At 33.4% G+C, this 19602-nt stretch overlaps 1 protein-coding gene across 10 annotated transcripts in view; it reads left to right on the top strand.

Annotated features, from left to right (window-relative positions):
* The window catches only part of IKZF2 (IKAROS family zinc finger 2), a 151084-nt gene that overhangs the window by 71107 nt on the left and 60375 nt on the right, over positions 1-19602 (top strand). The window lies entirely within an intron of this gene.

Raw genomic sequence — 19602 nt, 5'->3', positions numbered from 1 at the left:
TCTGATTCTAAAATATAATAACCATAGATAACACATGCATTTGATATTAGAGTTAAAAATCATTTTACATACATTTCATTTAAATAAAAGACAGTAGAAATGCTAGATAGATAGGTAGATGCTATGTCAGTATAATTACCTTAGAAACCATCATATTTAATTTTCCTATTAGCATTACACACTTGATACATATTATTTGCCTCCAAGTAGTTCTCTGTCTTATTCATATTTATATCTTGAATTTAGGATTATTATTATTATTTTAGAAATAACATTATACAGTAGGAACCCTTTCCTGTTTCAGTGTTTTGGGACAACTGGAATATCTATAAGTAGGTTTTTTTATATTAAGTGAAAAACTATGTAGTAATCTGTATAACAGCTTTACCCTTGGAAATATTTTAAGTTTTGCAATGGGGCTTTATGAAGCTTACTTAATTCATTGTTTTTTTCCTGACTGTTTACAAAGTCTAGCGTTAGTTTAAATGATTTCATGTGTAGAAAAGTCTTGGGAAAAATCCCTATATTATTTTTTACCAAGAGTGAATTTAAAACAACACAGTTATTAGTGTGTCTGTGTGTTTTAAAACTTGTGTATGAATCTCTGTAATGCCACATCCGCTTTGGTCTTCCCTGTGTGCTGATAACCTAAATTCGATAAAGTCCTGCGCCTGGGTGGTGGGGATTCTTAGTGCTGGCTTGCGAGGATTTCATACCTGTGAGTCCTCTGACAGTTTTCATCCCAGGTGAAGGAAGATCATAAATCTTCTCTCCATATTCCTCAGGTTGTGTATCAGGACTTGAATTATACCGAGATAGAAGTCACATGAAAATGTTTTATCTGCATTTTCACCCAAACAAGGATGATTATAATCAACTTTGTTTAATGTGAATTACTTAGTGGTTATTATGTAAGTATAGATCAGCTAATGAAAAATTAATCAAACGTTGCCTTTGAGGACACTAGTTTCATTTTTAAAGAGGATTTTTATATTACCTCAGAAAAGCAATATTTGTACTAGAATACTCAAATGAGAGTTGGTAAATAATATGTATTTAGATTGCATACACGTAAAACTCTGTCACTTTTAATGACATAATATCTACATTTGAACTCACATATAGCATAAGATATATGTGTTTTCTACTGAGTGAAATCCAAACATAATTGTTCTTTTCACCTATTTCTTAAAATACTTCTAGATGATATGATCATTTTAGAAAACTTTTCCAAGTGAGATTTACTACTTTCTATTTAGTGTTAATGAATGGGAATGAAACATATGTTAAAATACTGATAAAGCCATATGAAGCAGAACAAAATAAAACTTTAACTGTTAAACAAAAAAAGGCAATGCAGACCTCAGCATTTCTCTTTATGTGAGACTGTCTAAATCATGTTACGAACGGGATCAGTGTGGTAAAAGGCTGAGAAAGAATTATTTGTGTGCCATTTTAGAATTGTTTCCTAAGTATATATGTAGTCAAATCTGAAATCACTAAAAGTTAGTTTTAAGAAAACAAACTGCTGTTTTATGATCAGGAGCCATGCTTGTCTCTCTGGCCTGAGTAAATGAGGCTTACATTTAGTGAGCCTTTAAATAAAATTGTAATAATAATTTCCTCTATCACTGTATTAATATGCTACAAAATTTGATGAGTGAAATTTTTACAAACAATATAGGGGATTTTTTTCCTAATTGGAATAATTTTACCAAATTTGTTCTATTATTACTCTAGCGAAACTTAGCAAATATTGAACTATAGCATAGAAACTAGATTCCAAGTGAAATTTAAATATTAGCTTCTATGCAGTAATTAATACAATGCCAGTCTTTTAAAAAAAAAACAAGTTTTGTGGTGCTTTTGTCAGTTCTACCTAACATTTAGTCCGGATTTTAATCTTTGACATAAATATTTGTTTGTAATACTTACAAACATGTCAAAATAATTTTATTTCTTTGTATTTAGTTTTGTATTGGGTCTCAAGAAAGCATGAGAAAAATACTGTTTTGTTCGTATTTTTAGAGATGGATCTGTCTCATCAAAGTTCTTTTTTTCTTACTTTTTGCTGTTTTCTGTGTTGTACTTAATCTGGTATTTAGATCAATGCTCTGGACATTTGTTAGGAAATAATGATTGTTCCTTTTTTAAGTTTGAGAGGATGTTAATATATATACATTCAAGAGACTGGGAAAATGTGGTTGTAGACATTGTATTAAACAGGTACAAATTTTGGAACCTGAAATTTAATAAGTGAAATTGAAATTCACTTTTTCTCAACCTCTGAATTTTGTTTTAGAAACAGTTCATCTCATGCTGAATTTCTTTCTTTATACGTTTGTACAGACCTCTGGTTCTTTGGAAGCTAACGTGGTTTTCACTTCCCTGATTTGAATGTTGTATGTTTAATATTAGCTTTGCATTTTGGAAAGGTAAAAGTATAAGTTGATTTTCTGCTGCTCTTCTTGAGGTGTGAGAGGTACATCTTTCAAGTGTGTAACATGCTCTCTATCAGTTGCCCATTAGCATTGAATAATTCTCTCTCAAAACTCTAAAACATTTTTGTGATTATGAGAAAACACTTGTATAATACTTCCCAGGAAGTGTTTTCTGCTTGACTTTTGTAAAATCCTTCTATGGTAAATACGGAGTTAGTTTATTTCCATTTACTCATTGAGAAACCGAGACACCTGATGTTTACCTTCATTTTTACTCACTGACGTCCATTACTAACTACAGTAGAATCTAGATATCTTCTAGTTCTGTGATTGATTTATTGTATATCATTTCCTAGTATCACATTAACTACATTAGTTTTCTTTATTAACCTTTGTGATATTTCTCAAGGAATGGAAAAAAAAAAACAATTTTCAATTTCCTCTTCCCCCAAATCTTGAAGAGTATGGACTTATGACGTATTATTGTTTAAGTAGATTTTAAGGTTTTTAAGGAAATGATTTCTATCCAGACTTTTAAATCTTCGGACTTCTTGTACCCAGGACAGACAGTACTGTCCTTGTACTGGATGATAAGTGTTCTAAAATTTGTTAAATGTATGCATTATTAAATGAATGAATAAGTGAAACATTGACTGGACATCATTTGAAAGCATTGAACACTATTAAGTAGAATAAAATGTATAGAATAGAACATAAATTCAGGGTCTAACTGGATAGGTTTTATCCTAGACTATCAGCGTCATGTGTCATTTGAATTGAATTTTCATATCATCTTCTAGGCCATACTTAATTTTTATTGGGTTGCTATGTTTTAACATTTCTCAACAAAAGTTTAAAATAAGAACACTAGAAATTATAAAGTATAATGTATCTCGTATACTAGGTTTGAATAGGTATTCTGAAAATGGGAATAAAAAAATAAATATTACCCCTTCTCTTACTAGGCTTACTTTCAAGAGTGTTGAAATTTACTAAGTCTTATAGAAGTTCATAATTAAAGTCAAGATATGTAAACAGGCATCTTTGCCGTCTCTATTTCAGAATGAGCTGCGTGGTGACTTATTCCACAATAGGTCAGGTTCAATAACCAATGATTGATAATCAAATAGAACCTGCAGCTCCGGTAGAAATAAATTCTAGACTGCCCTACTGCATTATTCTTTACCATTGTATGGTACTACACATTTTGGCTAGTTTTACTCAGTATATTTGCTGGGGACAGAGAGAGTTTTAAGAAGAAGCAGCAGCTGACTGGTGATATTTGAAGAGATCACCTGTGGTAACAAAAAAAAAGCAAAGGAAAGGAATCTGAAAACTTACCTTTTTTTTTGACCAACTAGTGACAAGTTTCTGAGTTACTCCTTCTTTCTTATTTTTCATCATTAGTTGATTTGATTAGTACAAGAAAAGAGATTTTAATTTTATCCTTGTCATGCAGGGCAAGAATTCACTATTTTAAAATAGAGCTGACAAGTGAGTTTCATTAAGACTGATAATATGGCAGCATAGTGAAAGCTTGCAGCTATTACCAGCATGTCGACATTTTAAATAAGCTATTATTTTTTAACCAAATTGTTCTATTACCTGTCAGAGTGATCTTGTATGTAATGATGGTGAATATAATGGATTGAAGAGATTCCATTTTAGGTTATCTTTAAAATTTTGTGTGTGTATGGTTTATTTTAGTTTTTGGGGGTTTGCTCACATTGTGGGGCTACCTTCATGGTGAAAAATGGCAATTAGATAATTGGCTTATATTTGCTGTGGAGACAGTGTAGGAATTATCAGGGACAAACTGCCAGCTGACACTTAGATGTATGTTTTTAACAGTGAATACTACTTTGTTAGTTGTTGACATACTAAAACAAAAATTCACATCAGGGAAACAGTAATGAAACCAAGTTATTTCTGATAACGGAATATATGGTAGAGGCTACGAGTCCTTAGTTCCTGGAATTTTAGTGAATTCCTCTGAGCCTTCCTTGTTCCAAATTCTTTGCCTTTATACTATCTCCTCCCTCCACAAAAACAGTCTTCCTTGCAGGATTGCTGTCTCTAATTGTCTCCACGTGATGTGAGCAGAATATGAAAGCAAAGACTATATCTGATTTGATGGCCACTATATTTTTAGTGAATGAATATCTGGTACAAAAGGGTACCCCAGACATACTTGTGGTATGAATGAATGCTCACATATTTGCCACCTTAAAAGCAGGCATGCAAGTTCAGTTCTTGGACCTATGTTTTCATTCAGTTCCTTTTCTCTGCTAATTGTTTGCACTTTTGTCTTCATTATATTGTATTTCTTTCATTTGCATATTACCCAGTAAAGGAGTTTGTGTTTTGCTTAATCTTTATTCTGTATATACTGAATAAAAGTATTCAGTATATCTTTATTCTGTGCTATTCTGAGGTCAGTTACTAATAAATATTCATTTAGTATCTAGTAAAATAGGAATGTCTTAAGATGGCACCATCGGTAGAAAATTAACTTGGAATTCCCCAATTTTGGGAAGTTGGGAATTTTTCCTCCATTTGGTTCTCTTTGTAACCAATGCTATGCTATACATCATGAGGCTATTTGGCTGGTTCAGAGGCATGATTATTTAACATTATGATGAAGAAAAGATTTGTGGGGGAACTAAATGGCTAATGTTGAAGGATACCCTGCAAAATGGCCTTCACTACATGTTAGTACTTGTCCCTGTCTTTTCATCTACTCCTTCCATCGCTAGCTGTTTCAGACTGGCCCATACGATGAGTGAATCCATATGGCCCCATGGGCATTGGATTTAATCTTGCCGATCCTTAAAACCATTGTTTTTCAGCGGTATGATTTTGAAAGACCCGGACATCATTATTGGCTCTCTTGGCTTTCTTTTTCCTCCTGTCAAACTGTGTTTTGTCGGGGAAACCTGTGTTCCCCTGGCACTCTGTTCCTATCGGAGAACTGCCTACCTTGTTGGGCTCGTCTCCATCTGCCACCAGACCGTCAGCCATGCTGGTCCTGTTCACCCTTGTATCATCAACACTCAGCAGTGTCTATAAATACGTATGGAATGAATGAGTAAATGTGCTTATTTATCTGTTTTTATGGGAAAGGGATGATGTGAAGGTGGCATCATGAAAGCCAGTGAATTCCCTGATCTTGGAATACAACCCAGTGCCTTTCCAAGCACACACTATAAATTAGATGTAAGCAGTTACACAAATTTTAATATCTGACAAAAGAAGCTAAGTTTTCTGTCTGTAATATCTACTCATCAGGGTCCTCTGCCTTAATTTGTCCTTTGTATGGTTAAAGATATGCAATTTAAACCTTACATGATCTCTCCACATCTCTGTTTTTAATAATGTACTTTTCTTTGCCAGAATTGAGCATAGTTAAAATTATGAGCCATAAGCTGTCTATATTATCTGAAAAACTATGTCAAGATTTTATTGTATTCTTATTTACCTTGTAAATCTGTAATTTTGGTGTCAGATAGGAGCTTAAACGCTTTATGAGTTTGTGGTAGTTCCAGTTTTGGAGAGGTGATTCCCCCCGTCCCCCCAGTATAAAAGTTGAACAGACATTTGAAAATAAATTTAATCCTGAAATGCATAAAAACAATAGAATGTATTTTTTAAAATATTATTGCACAATTAAAGGAAGGCTACCTGGCCATTAGGTAAATTAGTCATGCAACAGGTTTAAACTACTTACACATAGCACTGTGAGGAAGAATATAAAATTAATAGAACTAATAGTGTCAGATAAAATATACATATATGGCTAATTCTTGCCAGGCACATATTGATAACTTTGTTCAGGTGGCAGCTGTTGTGGTTTGTTTCAGTTTCAGCTTGTCCCAGGTGTTCTCATAGTAATGGCACAGGGGAGGAAATGGAAGGCTCATAGCACGTCTTATCATTTGGGCCCTCCTGGAGAAACCTAGCTGGAATTTCTAAGTGGTCAGCTTGACGTTTTACAGAAGGGAGTTGTGTCATTATTTCTACACTACTACAGTAGTAAGAGAGAAACATTTGAAGTTCATCGCCATAATTGCTGACAGCTTCCACCGAATAGCAGCTTTGACTGAGCATGTGCTGTCTTTGAGAAAAGGCAGCCAGCCTCCTGGGACTGTGGAAGAGAATGGTGAGCTTCGTGAGGTGGTTGTGACCAAAGGATAAATTTGGGCATTCTTGTGCCCCTGAAATAATTAAATTAATTTTGAAGGTGGAAAAGAAGCAAAGCGACTGTTATTGGTTCGTGTGTTTATGGTCTCCAAGCAAAGAAAGATTCTAGGCTTCTGAAATTTACTTGTACTCATATATTTTTAGTAACTTAAAGTATTAAACCTGGTGGCCAGGTGTCACAGCAGCAAGGTCGCTGGTATCACTGGGGTTGGCACAATCCATGTGAAGAGCTGAGGCAATCCCTCCATTAACAGCAACCCCCCTCCCTGGAAACCTGCAATTTGCCTCTTAGTCCCTGATGGGGAGGAAACTTGCAAGCAGCCACAAACCGTACATAATGGCAGGATTCACATCCTTCCAGGGACAATGCAGAAACAAGGAAAAATTCAAGAATCTTCATCACGTGACTTGAGTCCAGGACATCATGCTTTTTGTGAAGGTTGTAGCGCTCGTTTTTTTGAGTATGTTGTGTTTCTTTAGCTTTTTTTCCCCCTTGGATGCCAGCCAATGTTCAACTGAAGGAAACACATGGGGATGGCATATGAATCACATGGCACCATCTTCTGCTTAAGTAGTGAACATTTATTGCTTAATAAAGAACATCCTGCACACATAACAACTAGGTTTCCAGCATATGTACTATATATATGAACAAATGTACATTCACATTTAAACACGCTTTTACCTATGGCCTTCAGAAAACATTAGAACATAGATTTCAGAATCCTGTTTTTAAGTCAGAGGTTTTATCTGTTTGTTTGTTTGTTTTTCAACTACAGTTGACATTCAAAATTATTTTATATTACTTTCAGGTGTACAGCATAGTGTTTAAACATTTATATAAGTTAAAAGTGTTCCCCATGATTAGTCTAGAACCACCTGGCACAATACATAGTTATTAAAATATCATTGATTATATTCCCTATGCTTTACTTTACATCCCCTGTGACTATTTTGTAACTTCTAATTTGAATTTCTTAATCCCTTCACCTTTTTCACCCTGCTCCCCAGACACCCCTCACATCTGGCAACCATCAGTTTGTTCTCTGTATCTATGAGTCTGTTCTGTTCATTTATTTTGTCCTTTAGCTACCACATATAAGTGAGATCATATGTTATTTGTCTTTCTCTGTCTGACTTATTTCAATTAGCATAGTATCCTTGAGGTCCATGCATGTTGTTGCATATGGTAAGATTTAATTCTTTTTTATGGCCAAGTAATATTCCATTGTAGATATAAACCACTTCTTTATCTAATTGTCTATTATTAGGTACTTAGGTTGCTTCCATTATCTTGGCTGTTATAAATAATGCTGCAATGAACACAGGGATGCATTTTTTATTTTTTCAAATTAGTGTTTTGGATTTCTTCAGATAAATACCTAGATGTGGAATTACTGGGTCATAAGGTAGTTCTATTTTTAATTTTTTGAGGAGTCTCAAAACTGTTTTCCATAGTGGCTGCACCAATTTGCAATCCCACCAACAGTGCATGCGAGTTCCCTTTTCTCCAAATCCTCCCTGATTCTTGTTGATTGTTGATTTATTGAGGATAGCCATTCTGACAGGTGTGAGGTGATATGTTGTGGTTTTAATTTTCATTTCTCTGATGACGAGTGATACTGAGCATCTTTTCATTTGTCTGTTGGCCATCTATATGTCCTCTTTGGAGAAAAGTCTGTTCAGGTCCTCTGCCCATTTTTTAATTGGATTGTTTGTTTTTTTCATGTTCAGTTGTCTGAGTTCTTTATAAATTTGGGGTATTAATCCTTTATTAGATGTATCATTGATGAATATCTTCTCCCATTCAGCAGGTTGTCTTTGTGTTTTATTGATGGTTTCCTTTACTATGCAAAAACCTTTTAGTTTCATGTAGTTGCCTTTTTCTTTTGTTTCCTTGGCCTGAGGAGAGAGATCCCCAAAAATATTACTGAGAGTAATGTTACAGAGTTTACTGTCTGTGGTTTTTTTCTAGGAGTTTTATAGTTTTGGGTCTTACATTTAAGTCTTTAGTTTATTTTGAGTTTATTCTTGCATATGGTATAAGAAGGTGGTCTGGTTTCATTTTTTTCATGTATCTATCCAGTTTTTCCAACACCATTTATTGAATAGACTGTCTACCCATTGTATATTCTTGCCTCTAGATTAAATGACCATATAGGCCTGGGTTTATTTCTGCGCTTTCTATTCTATTCCATTGATCTACAGTGTTTCCCCGAACATAAGACCTAGCCGGACAATTAGCTCTAATGCGTCTTTTGGAGCAAAAATTAATAATATAAGACCCAGTGTTATTTTACTATAAGACTTTACTATGTAAGACCCGGTCTTATTTTACTATAAATAAGTAAAATAATATACTTATTTTACTATAAGACCGGGTCTAATATAATATAATATAATATATAATATAATATAATATAATATAATTCTGGGTCTTATATAGTATAATGTAATATAAAATAAGACTGGGTCTTATATTAATTTTTGCTCTCAAAGACACATTAGAGCTGATTGTCTGGCTAGGTCTTATTTTCACAGAAACACGATATGTGTCTGTTTTTAATGCCACTACCATGCTGTTTTGATTACTGTAGCCTAGTAGTATAGTTTGATACCACATAGCATGGTACCTCCAACTTGTTGTTCTTTCCCAAGATTGCTGTGAAAACTAGAGGTTTTAAATAAATATCTGATCTAAAAATAGATCTTTATCTGAACCCCAAAAGTAGGAACAAACTTTGTATAAAGGAATTGATTTGTTTTTAAATGCTTCCTGAAATTTTTTAGTTTTATTGAAGTATAATTGACAAAATTGTCATATATTGAAATGTACATTGTGAGGATTTGTTATTATGTCTATGCATTTTGAAAGAATTTCTTCCACCTAGTTAATTAACACATCCATAACCTTATATATTTATCTTTATTTTTAGTGAGAACATTTAACTTCTACACTCTTAGCAAATTTTAATTCTGCAACACAGTGTTATCAACTGTAGTCACTTTGTTATACATAGATCCTCAGACTTTATGCATTTTATAGCTGAAAGATTGTACCATTTTATCATCCTTTCCCTGTTTCCCTCACTCTCCAGCCCCTGACAACATAGTTTTCTACTGTTTCTATGAGTTTGACTTTTATTTTTTATTTTTTATTCTACATAGAAGTGATACTATGCAGTATTTGTTTTTCTGGCTTATTTCACTTAGTATGATTCCCTCGTGGTTCATTCATGTTGTTACAAACAGCAGGATTTCCTTTTTCCTCGTGGATAAATAATATTCCATTGTATGTATGCATATATGTGTGTGTGCGTATGATTACACACACACACACATACATACAACATATTCTTTATCCATTTATTTGTTGATGAACACATTAGGTTGTTTCCATATCTTGGCTATCATGCGTGAAAAAAAAGAAACAGCTTCCAAAAGAAAGACGTAAAACTCTCTATTTGCAGATGACGTGGTATTATGTATAGAAAACCCTAAAGACGTCACTAAAAAACTGTTAGAACTAATCAATAAATTAGTGGTCGTAGGATACAAAATCAATATGCAAAAATCAGTTGCATTTCTATACACTAACAATGAACTATCAGAAAGAGAAATTAATAAAAAAAAATCCCATTTACGATTACATAAAAAATAATAAAATACTTAGGGATAAATTTAACCAAGGTAGTGAAAGATCTGTACACTGAAAACTGTAAGACATTGATGAAAGAAATTAAACACAAATGAATAAAAAGATATTCTATACTCATGGATTGAAAAAATGAATATTGTTAATATATCCATACTATCCAAAGCATTCTACAGATTCAGTGCAATCACTATCAAATTCTAGTGGCATTTTTCACAGAAATAGAACAAAATAATCCTGTAATTTGTACAGAATCATAAAAGACCCTGAACAGCCAAAACAATCTTTGAAATAAAAAGAATGAGGCTGGAGGCATATACTTCCTGATTTCAAACTATATTACAAGGCTGTAGTAATCAAAACTGTATGGTTTTGGCATAAAAACAGACACATAGAGGAATATAGCAGAATAGAAAGCCCCCAAATAAGCCCATGCCTATATGGTCAATTAATTTACAATAAAGGAGCCATGGATACACATAGGGAAAAGACAGTCTCTTCAGTAAATGGTGTTGGGAAACTGGACAACCATATGCACAAGAATGAAACTGGAACCCTATCTTACAGCATATAAAAGTCAACTCAAAATGGATTAAAGACTTAAATTTAAAAGCTGGAATTATAAAACTCCTAGAAGAAAACAATGATTTTTTTTGTATAAAATTTTATATTGAAATACTAATAAGTAGCTAATAATTATTAGCAATTACAGAATTTTTTTTTTTTACATAAAATTTTAAGTATAGTTTGGTTGCATCCTGGAATCATAGATACCACAAACGGAACGGACCTCAAAAACCTTGGCCTCAGCCAGGTAGGCTTTTAATTGTTTTAATTGCACAAATAAGTAGAATTATCTCCATTTCACAGACAAGGAAGCTAAATCCCTTAGAAGGTAACTTGGCCCAATGTAAGTGACAGAGATGCAGTATCAGCACTAAATCATAAATTAATATAAGGAGAAATAAAACTCAGTTTTTATACATTTTAGCCTACTTATGATCTGACCAGAAAACATCAAGTATTTTAAAAGAAGTATTTTTTTAAATAAGGAATTCTGTCTTACATCTAATAAATGTAATAACTTACCTTTACAAGCTGTTTTACAAGACGCTGTCAGTGTGTCCTTTAACTATATAGGACATATCATTAATTTTGCCTTCCGTGGTACATGGACTATGTCATCCCTTAAAAATATTTCATGTCCTTTAGTTATGAGCTTTAGAAAGCTGGCTAAAGGATGTTCTAGAAATGGAGACATATAACTCATTGAATAATCAAAACTTCAGTTCACAGATGACATGCATAAAGTAACTACTAATTCAGAAGAAACTAACTTTTTGAAGTAGTAATCTTATGAGAGTATTTCTTGATTATTTATACTCTACCTTTGCACTGGGATTTTATAGTAGAACCGTATTGTGAGGGAAGGCTTAAAAGTCATTGTATTTCTTATCATTGTGTTTTACTCTGCATAGTTGCCCATTTATGAAAGCAAAACATAAATATACACATATACATACATATATACACATAAGTGAATACATTTCGCAAGTGCCATGAAAGCAGGCAGCACATGTGCCTTGTTCACTGCTGCATTGCAGTACCGGTACAGAACAGCTGTTCAGTGAGTAATTTTGAAAATGCATGAACAAATAAATTCTAAGGAGTTAACCCCTTTATAATGATTGTTGAAACACAAGTTTGTTAATAAGTTGACAGCACTTGTCTTTGGAATAACTGCCCTGCAAGTATTGATTCTCTTATCTTACTCTATTTTAAACTCTCTTGGATTTTAGAATGTTTTCTGTTTATATTACCTGTTGAATGCATGTGTTCCAGAAGAAATGGTGTCACTCAAACCCAACTTGTACTGATGCCTTTTTCCCCTTTTCATGCTTGCCCCCATCTTGAGGGCCATCTATGTTTCTTCTTTATTATATAAAACATATCCAACCTGTAAATACTATTTTAAATGCCACTTACTTCATGAAACCTGTATTATCCATGTACTTTCCAGTAGTAAACATACCCCTACAGGTACATTTGTTTGATGTTCTACGTTTTATGATATGCTTCCATATGGTAGATCTATGAATAAGAAGTAAAATAGCTCTAAGAGTGTTGTATGTATAATTGTATTTAATACTTAAAAGAGTGCTAGGTATTATCATTATCTTTATTTTACAGATGAGAAAAATGAGACTTAGAGAGGTTTCTTAAGGTCATGTGGCTAATAAATGAAAGCACCTGGCCCTCAGCATTATGGCATTGAGTCTAGATTCCTTATTCTTAACCGCCAGCTATACTGCCTGCTCTACATGACTACATGCTATCCCAATTTTAGGATTTTTATGTAGAGAACATTATCCCCACTTTTCATGGTAAAAAACGGGGAGATATTGACTTCTTAATATTCACACATGTAAAGAACTTAAACAGGTACTCTAATCCACCATTTCCATTATTCACCTAGTTGCTTTGTAATTATTATTATTTTTTACCTTTTAACATATGTACTCTACATGACTAAAGTGTCTATTCGTTAAGGGTAGGAAACTAGGTATGAGCATTGTAAAAAAAAACAAAAAACAAAAAAAAAACTGCTGCTCTTGCTGCATTTTGGAAAATAAATAGCTGACACTGATCTGTTACAATTTGCGGGGTAGTTGTCCAGATTCATTTTCCATAGTCACCACTACAAGTTTTCTCTTCTTTGTTACTACCTGACACATTTTATTGAGTAAAGGTTTTTAACTGACCAGCCCTCCATCCTGGGGCCAAATGTTGACTATTTCACACAATTGGTGAAGTGTTTATGGAAGAACAACAGGAAAGAACTTCTGTAGCCTTGATGTCAGTGTGTATGTTCCAGATTGTGGCAACCAGAGTCGCCATATTTGAACTCAGTGTATGGAAAACTCTTAGGTTGCTCTGTCACGTTAGCTTAGAGACTCAGTAAAGCTGCTGAAATGCTTTGTAAGGCTTTCTCTGGTTCTTCCCTCTGTTGCCATTGCCCCGTAATAGAAACCCTGCTCCATTTCTTATCTCTTTCTCTTTAGCATGCCGGCAGCACTGCCTTCTGACCTGGTTTAAGCGTCCTTAGTGACCTCTGGCAAGCCAATGTGTGGGTCCCTTGGGGGATATGCCCACTTGGCTAGATTTTATAGTAATGATTTTACTTCTTAACAAGTTTGGTTAAAATGTTTGTACGCCCTTATTAAAGAGATAATTTCACAATGTAATTTGCTTCACGAACCTCCCACAGTTATGTTAAGCAGATGGTTGCCAAACACCCGTTCAAAGTAGATTGCTCTTATATGAAATAAAATCCATGCTCAGAAAATCTGGCAGTGTAAGCTGGTCTTCTTCCAAAACAGGCTCTCAGACAAATTTCTCTTTACTCAAAGCTGGCAAACTATTACACCTGTATTAGACAGGCAGTAAAAAACATGTCAGATGGCACACATTGATTCAAAGTATTTTTTTCTTTAACATACTTTTCTTTATTAGTAATTAGTCAGAGCTTTGCTTTTGGTGGCATAAGGAGAATAGCAACAATTTGGTCATCAGTTAGTTCTGGGTTCCAGTCTCAGTTCTGGCTCTGAATAGATGTGTGACTTGGACATGTTACTGGTGTCACCCATTTTGAGCTTTAGTTTCTCATCTGTAAACTGAGAAGAATGTCATGTACCTCACAGAGTGGCTGTCATGATTCTGTCAGGCAACACGTACAATGCACCTAAAGTCTTTCTTGCCATATAGTAATCCTTCAATTAGTGTTATGTTGATGTTTTATGTTTAAAACCTCATTCTGTATTGTTACATTTATTTGTCACTTGTGATTAATTTATGCATGCTCTCTGTAACTTAAAAAGAAAAGTATAGTAGGTAAATCAGAAACAACTGTTCAAGAAACATATATTGGGTACATAGGGTATGTAAGGGTAAGATGGTTTTAAAATGGTGAATAAAGACAGCGTTTTCTTTCAAGAATCTTATAATATAGGGAGTAAAGACCTTATACTATAAGGAGTGTAGAGTTAATCACTGTAATGCATCTGGGAGCTCAGGAAAAACTTCATTAAAAAAAGGTAGCAGATAAGTGAGCCTTGGATAGCATGCCACTATTGATAGAAATAGAAGAAGGATTCCAGAAAGTAGTAACAAGAGCCAGGAAAAAAAAAAAGTAAGTAGAGGTGTACAGGATGAGTTCCAAAAGGAATGACTGGAAGGTGACTGGAGAAGGTATGAATAACTAAAGGACTGATGGGACATATGACCAAGGGATGTGATGGGGCTGGTGCCGTGGATATCCTTAGATTCCACAGCAATTCCTTTGTATCTAATTTACGATAGTGGGCAGCCATTGAAAATGTTTAGAAGAGTAATACGAGCTTTGCTTTAGGAAGATTAATAAAAAAAACTGAATATAGGACGAATTGGGGGAGTGGAATGTGGCAAAAGACTGAAGAAAAGGACCAGTTAGAAAGCTGTTGAAATTGTTCTAGGTAAGTGAAATAAGTCAGAGAAAGACAAATACCATATGATCTCACTTATATGAGGAATCTAAAGAAAAGAATAAGTGAATGAACTAATCAGAGACAGTTTTGGAAACATGTAGGAAAAACTGAGGGTTGCTAGAGGGGCGGGGGGGTGGGGATAAGGGGAAGGTGAGAGGTTTAGAAAATAGTCGGTAACCACAAGATGGTCATGGGGGTTTGAAAATTAATTTGGGAAACGTACAGAGGGGTAGTGGATGGGGGGAGGGGGGTTCACACAGTGTCAGGGATATAAATGAGAAACATCTAAGTTTTGCTTTGTCTTGTGCACCTGAAACTAATAATAATAATAATAATAAAAAAGAAGCTATGGAGAATATTAAAGAAGTTCTATGTTGCCCATGAAGGTGCAAAAAGGAGTCGGATATGCAAGACATGGCTGATACTGACTCTTTAGGACTTGGCAAATGAAATCATTCATTTAAAGCATGGAAAAAGGGATAGACTATTGCTTGCCCGTGGCATTTCTGTTTAAGCTACGAATATTTTCTCCACCTTGCGCATTTCTCATGAAGTTGTCAGTCAAAAAATAAAAACTTCATCCTTGGGCTGCAATGGTGCCACTGACGTGGTTTGCTGATGGATGTGCTATGTAAGGTTTCATATATTGTGGAGACCATGGCGTCAGATGTCTTGCCCTCCTTTGTTTTACCTTTTTTTTGAAGGAGGTAGAGAGGACGCTTTTTTTTTAATTTATTTTGTTGTGAAGACTGTTTTAAATGTAAGTGAATGCTACATACGCTGCTTATAAGTATGATTTACTTTATAACAGTAATTGACACAAGACTCTCAAACTTAACCACAAAGGAAGTCCTAAAATGCCATCCTCCACAAAATGTTGGTTTAGGGATTAAAATTGATAATATTGACTTATTCCTCAAATGGCTGTCTTTACCTACCACTGATAAGTCATAGCTTGACAAAGGAATATAGAAAGAGGATGGGAAGAGGATTGCATGGTTTTAAAACTGACAAGTTCTTCAGGAACTAGTTACACTATACTGACCTGCCTCTGCCTTAAGACCAAAGCAGATTTTCACATTAATAGGCAGCTAGTTGTTCTGAGTGGGCATTCGCATCCCAGACTTAATAGAAAGGATCAATTCAGTAGTTCAGTTTATGGAAACTTAAAGTATCTTTATTTTATTGGACCATTGTGGACATGAAGTCTCAGTATCCTCTTCAACTCATGGACATAGTTTTATAGCTTATGACAAATCTATTTTCCCATGACTAATATTTGTCCTAAATATAATATCAATATTAGTTACTTTTTTAATTGGAGAATCAGACAAAAATGGGTAGGCTAAGATGCAGAAGATCTTGAGTTAATACCAGTCTCACATGTGCTAACTTTGTATCCCTGGAAAACTCACTTAGCACCCATGCCTCCATTTGTTTATCTTAATCTATGGCTGCCCTACCTACAATTCACTAGTTGAGTATCAAATGAGACAGAACATCTGCTTTTTTAATTATAAGTTGCTATTTTTCTATTATTATTAACTGGGTCCTAAATCCTTAATATAAAGACACTATTAGGAACATCAAGTGTTATTTTCCATATTTCAGATGATGTAGGTGACTGAGTCAAAATAAACAAATTCCCACACGTCCCACAACTAGTTAAGTGGTAAAAGGAGAGGTAATTTATTCTCAGAATAATAACAATATTTCAGAAATCAGCACTGTCTTGAGCTAGTTCCTCTAATGCTTTTTTTTTTAAATACATAATCTAACTATAGTGGAGAGAGAAGAGAGTGGAGAAGAGAAGAAAACGAGGTGAAGTGATGGCGTGTACAGATGTAGAATGCTGTCCACGGGTGGTTCAGCTGCAGTTCAGTGACACCAATGTCTGGACTTGTTCAACTATTTATAAAACAAATACTCTAAGGATGTTGTGAGGGAGCTGTTTTGTGAGACTTACCCATTTATTTATTCACAGTTAAAAGAAATAAATGTTTTATAATCTGTGATATTTTGTTGAGGAAATTAAAAAAGAAACACTGCACATGCCTTAAAATAATTTTTGTTGTGATGATTTTACATTTAATTGTTTAGACTGTTGGTATGTTCTTAGTAAATAATTGTGCTTTACATCAGAGTTTTGAAGGCAGTTTGTTTTTCTAACACATTATTTAAACAGCTGCTGGGCTGTTAACATGGGTTTAATCATGTTTGGCGTTTCTGTTTTGAAAGTTTAAATGAGAGAAAGTTACATTAGCTCAGCAGCAACTTCAACAGATTATTAGACGTATTGATTCAATTAGTGTGTATAACACAATTTCAGTATCTGCCATAGACCGAGAGATATGGATACTTGTAAGTAACAACGACCCTTAAGTGTCCTTTTGAATTCTCACACAACAGAAAGCAAGTATATAAAAGTACACTTACACATCATAACTGAAAGATCCCCCCCCACACCAATTCGGTAACTAAAGAATGGTATTGTAGCTATCTTTCATTCAGCACTGTAAAAGGAATGTTTAACTTCCTTAGTATTTGCTTCCTTTAAAAATTAATAATTGAACAGTGAAAAATATATTTTGGAAGCTAAACAGGAATAAATCACTAATTTGGTAATTAATCTAGAAAGCTAATTTATGTTCCATAAGATCAACAAATATTGTATCCTTTCAAATAGAATAAATGAATCATAATATCTTTGTATTATTTCCTGGGTAGGAAACTTGAATAATCTGTTTGTGGATTAATAGAATCAAGTCATACTAGTAACAAAGTTTTAAGTTGTAGAAAGTTTAATTTAGATATTAAAAATATTTTAATAATGATATTTTAGGATCTGGTTATTAGGATATTTTCAAAACTTGGCATTTAAAAATGATAAGGTTATCTTTTAAAACCATAATCTATGTCCGAGGCTGGAATTTATTCCTTCAATTTGATAACTCAGAATTAACTGATTATATTTCATCATGCGTATAGAAAATGATCTTTCCTCCCAAACCTTAAAAATTGAGAATTTCATTATTTGCAGACATCATTTGCCAGACATTGCAAAATCAGTGCTGTATTCCATTGTTGGATGACTTGGTAAAGGTACAGAGTAAAAAGCAGTAAATGCTCAAAGTCTAAGGCAAAGCCTCTTTATATTTATGCACTGTTCAGGACAATAAATTTATTATGTAACCAAATTATATGTGTTAGTAAAATATTTCCTATAATCTTATCCATGAACTCTTTTAATACCTTTTTCTGAGTATATACTAGCCTGTTAATACGGGTTTCTTATTTAAGTTAATGTTCTTCAGCTTTTTGTCTTAAATCTTCAAAATCACATAATAACAAAGTATAAGGCAACAGCAGGTACTTTAAAAGTCGTTGAACTGGCCAGTATTTATTAGGAGAATTCAGTTTTGGTTCTTGTTTCTTATTGGTTGAGGTGAGTTCAAGTGGGAGGTCTGTGATTGTATGTAACAACATTGTACATTTTATATTCCGTTTCATTTTTAAATGATACATATTCAGGTTTTTAATTGTCTTTTTGTAATTGTCAAAGTGACATAGTGGTAAAGAAAATTTTCATTATGATAAAGACTGAATTAGAAAAATATATTTTTAACAGCTTCAAAAAATAACATAATTTTTCCCCATTTGACTTTACCCCCCCTTTTTTTACAGTGATCTATATCTGTTTGCCTATGTAAATACTTGTGTTCTGTTATCCCTTTATTTAATATTAGTGAATTAAAGACAAGTCAGGTATAACTTTATCCTTTCAGTATTATGTACCTTGAAACTATGACAATTATGAAGCCTTTGAGGGTAACAGCCCAATAAGGTTATTGAAGAAACTTTGAAATTGAAAATTGTTTGGCCTGAGAGTCACTTATAATACTAGCTCCTAAGTCTCTTTACTTCTCAGCATTGGTATTATTATTTGTAAATGCAGGTGATTAATTAAACTACATGTTTTTATAGCATGATACCTTTCTTAAACATCTTTATTCATTGAAAATATTCAAATATCTATATACTATAGAGAACAAATTGATTAATTAAAATCTTATTTTATATCCTTTTTTCACTGCTAATAACTTGTTCTGACAGAATATTATTTTTATTAAGCTGTTATTGCTTATCAGTATATAATAATGTTTGTAAATCCCCACATATATGCCTGAATTTTATATTTTTCATTTCATATCAAGGAAACATGCTTGAAAAGTAATTCTTAGTGTTGAGATTTGTAATAACAAGATTTCATTTCACTCACACTAACAAGTTCTCATCTTTATAGAAATTAGCCCATTTATGAAAATGTCTTCCTGTTACCAAATTGTAAAAGAAATGCCATATGAAGAAGAGTGAGAATTTAATTTCAAAGCTTTGATAATTAATGTACTTAGTTATATAATGAATAATATTTATAATAGCTTTATATATTATAGCTAAAAATAATTACAATATAACTCATTAAATATAAAATATAACTTGCAGTATACTTAGCTTTACCAAATACCTGAATTTAATCATTAAAGAGTTAAAATATTAGGTGCTCTCCATTAATTAGAAACATCTTAAATAGTGAAGATAAATTGTGGGAGAATTTCTTTTATATTCTTTGAGTAGAAAAATTTTTTTCTCTTTCACAGTTAAAATTTAAAGACAGTATCTTTTAACTATTTGTTTTTCATCCTAGAATCTCAACAGAAGTTTAGTGAGTTGTGTTGTAAATTAATTAGGATGGGATTTTGTTTTTCCATAGGACACCATATAT

Source organism: Rhinolophus sinicus, linkage group LG01 (genome assembly GCF_036562045.2).
Source record: "Rhinolophus sinicus isolate RSC01 linkage group LG01, ASM3656204v1, whole genome shotgun sequence".
NCBI lineage: Eukaryota > Metazoa > Chordata > Mammalia > Chiroptera > Rhinolophidae > Rhinolophus > Rhinolophus sinicus.
Note: the sequence above shows the minus strand (reverse complement) of the source record. Positions and strands in the feature narration are given on the sequence as shown.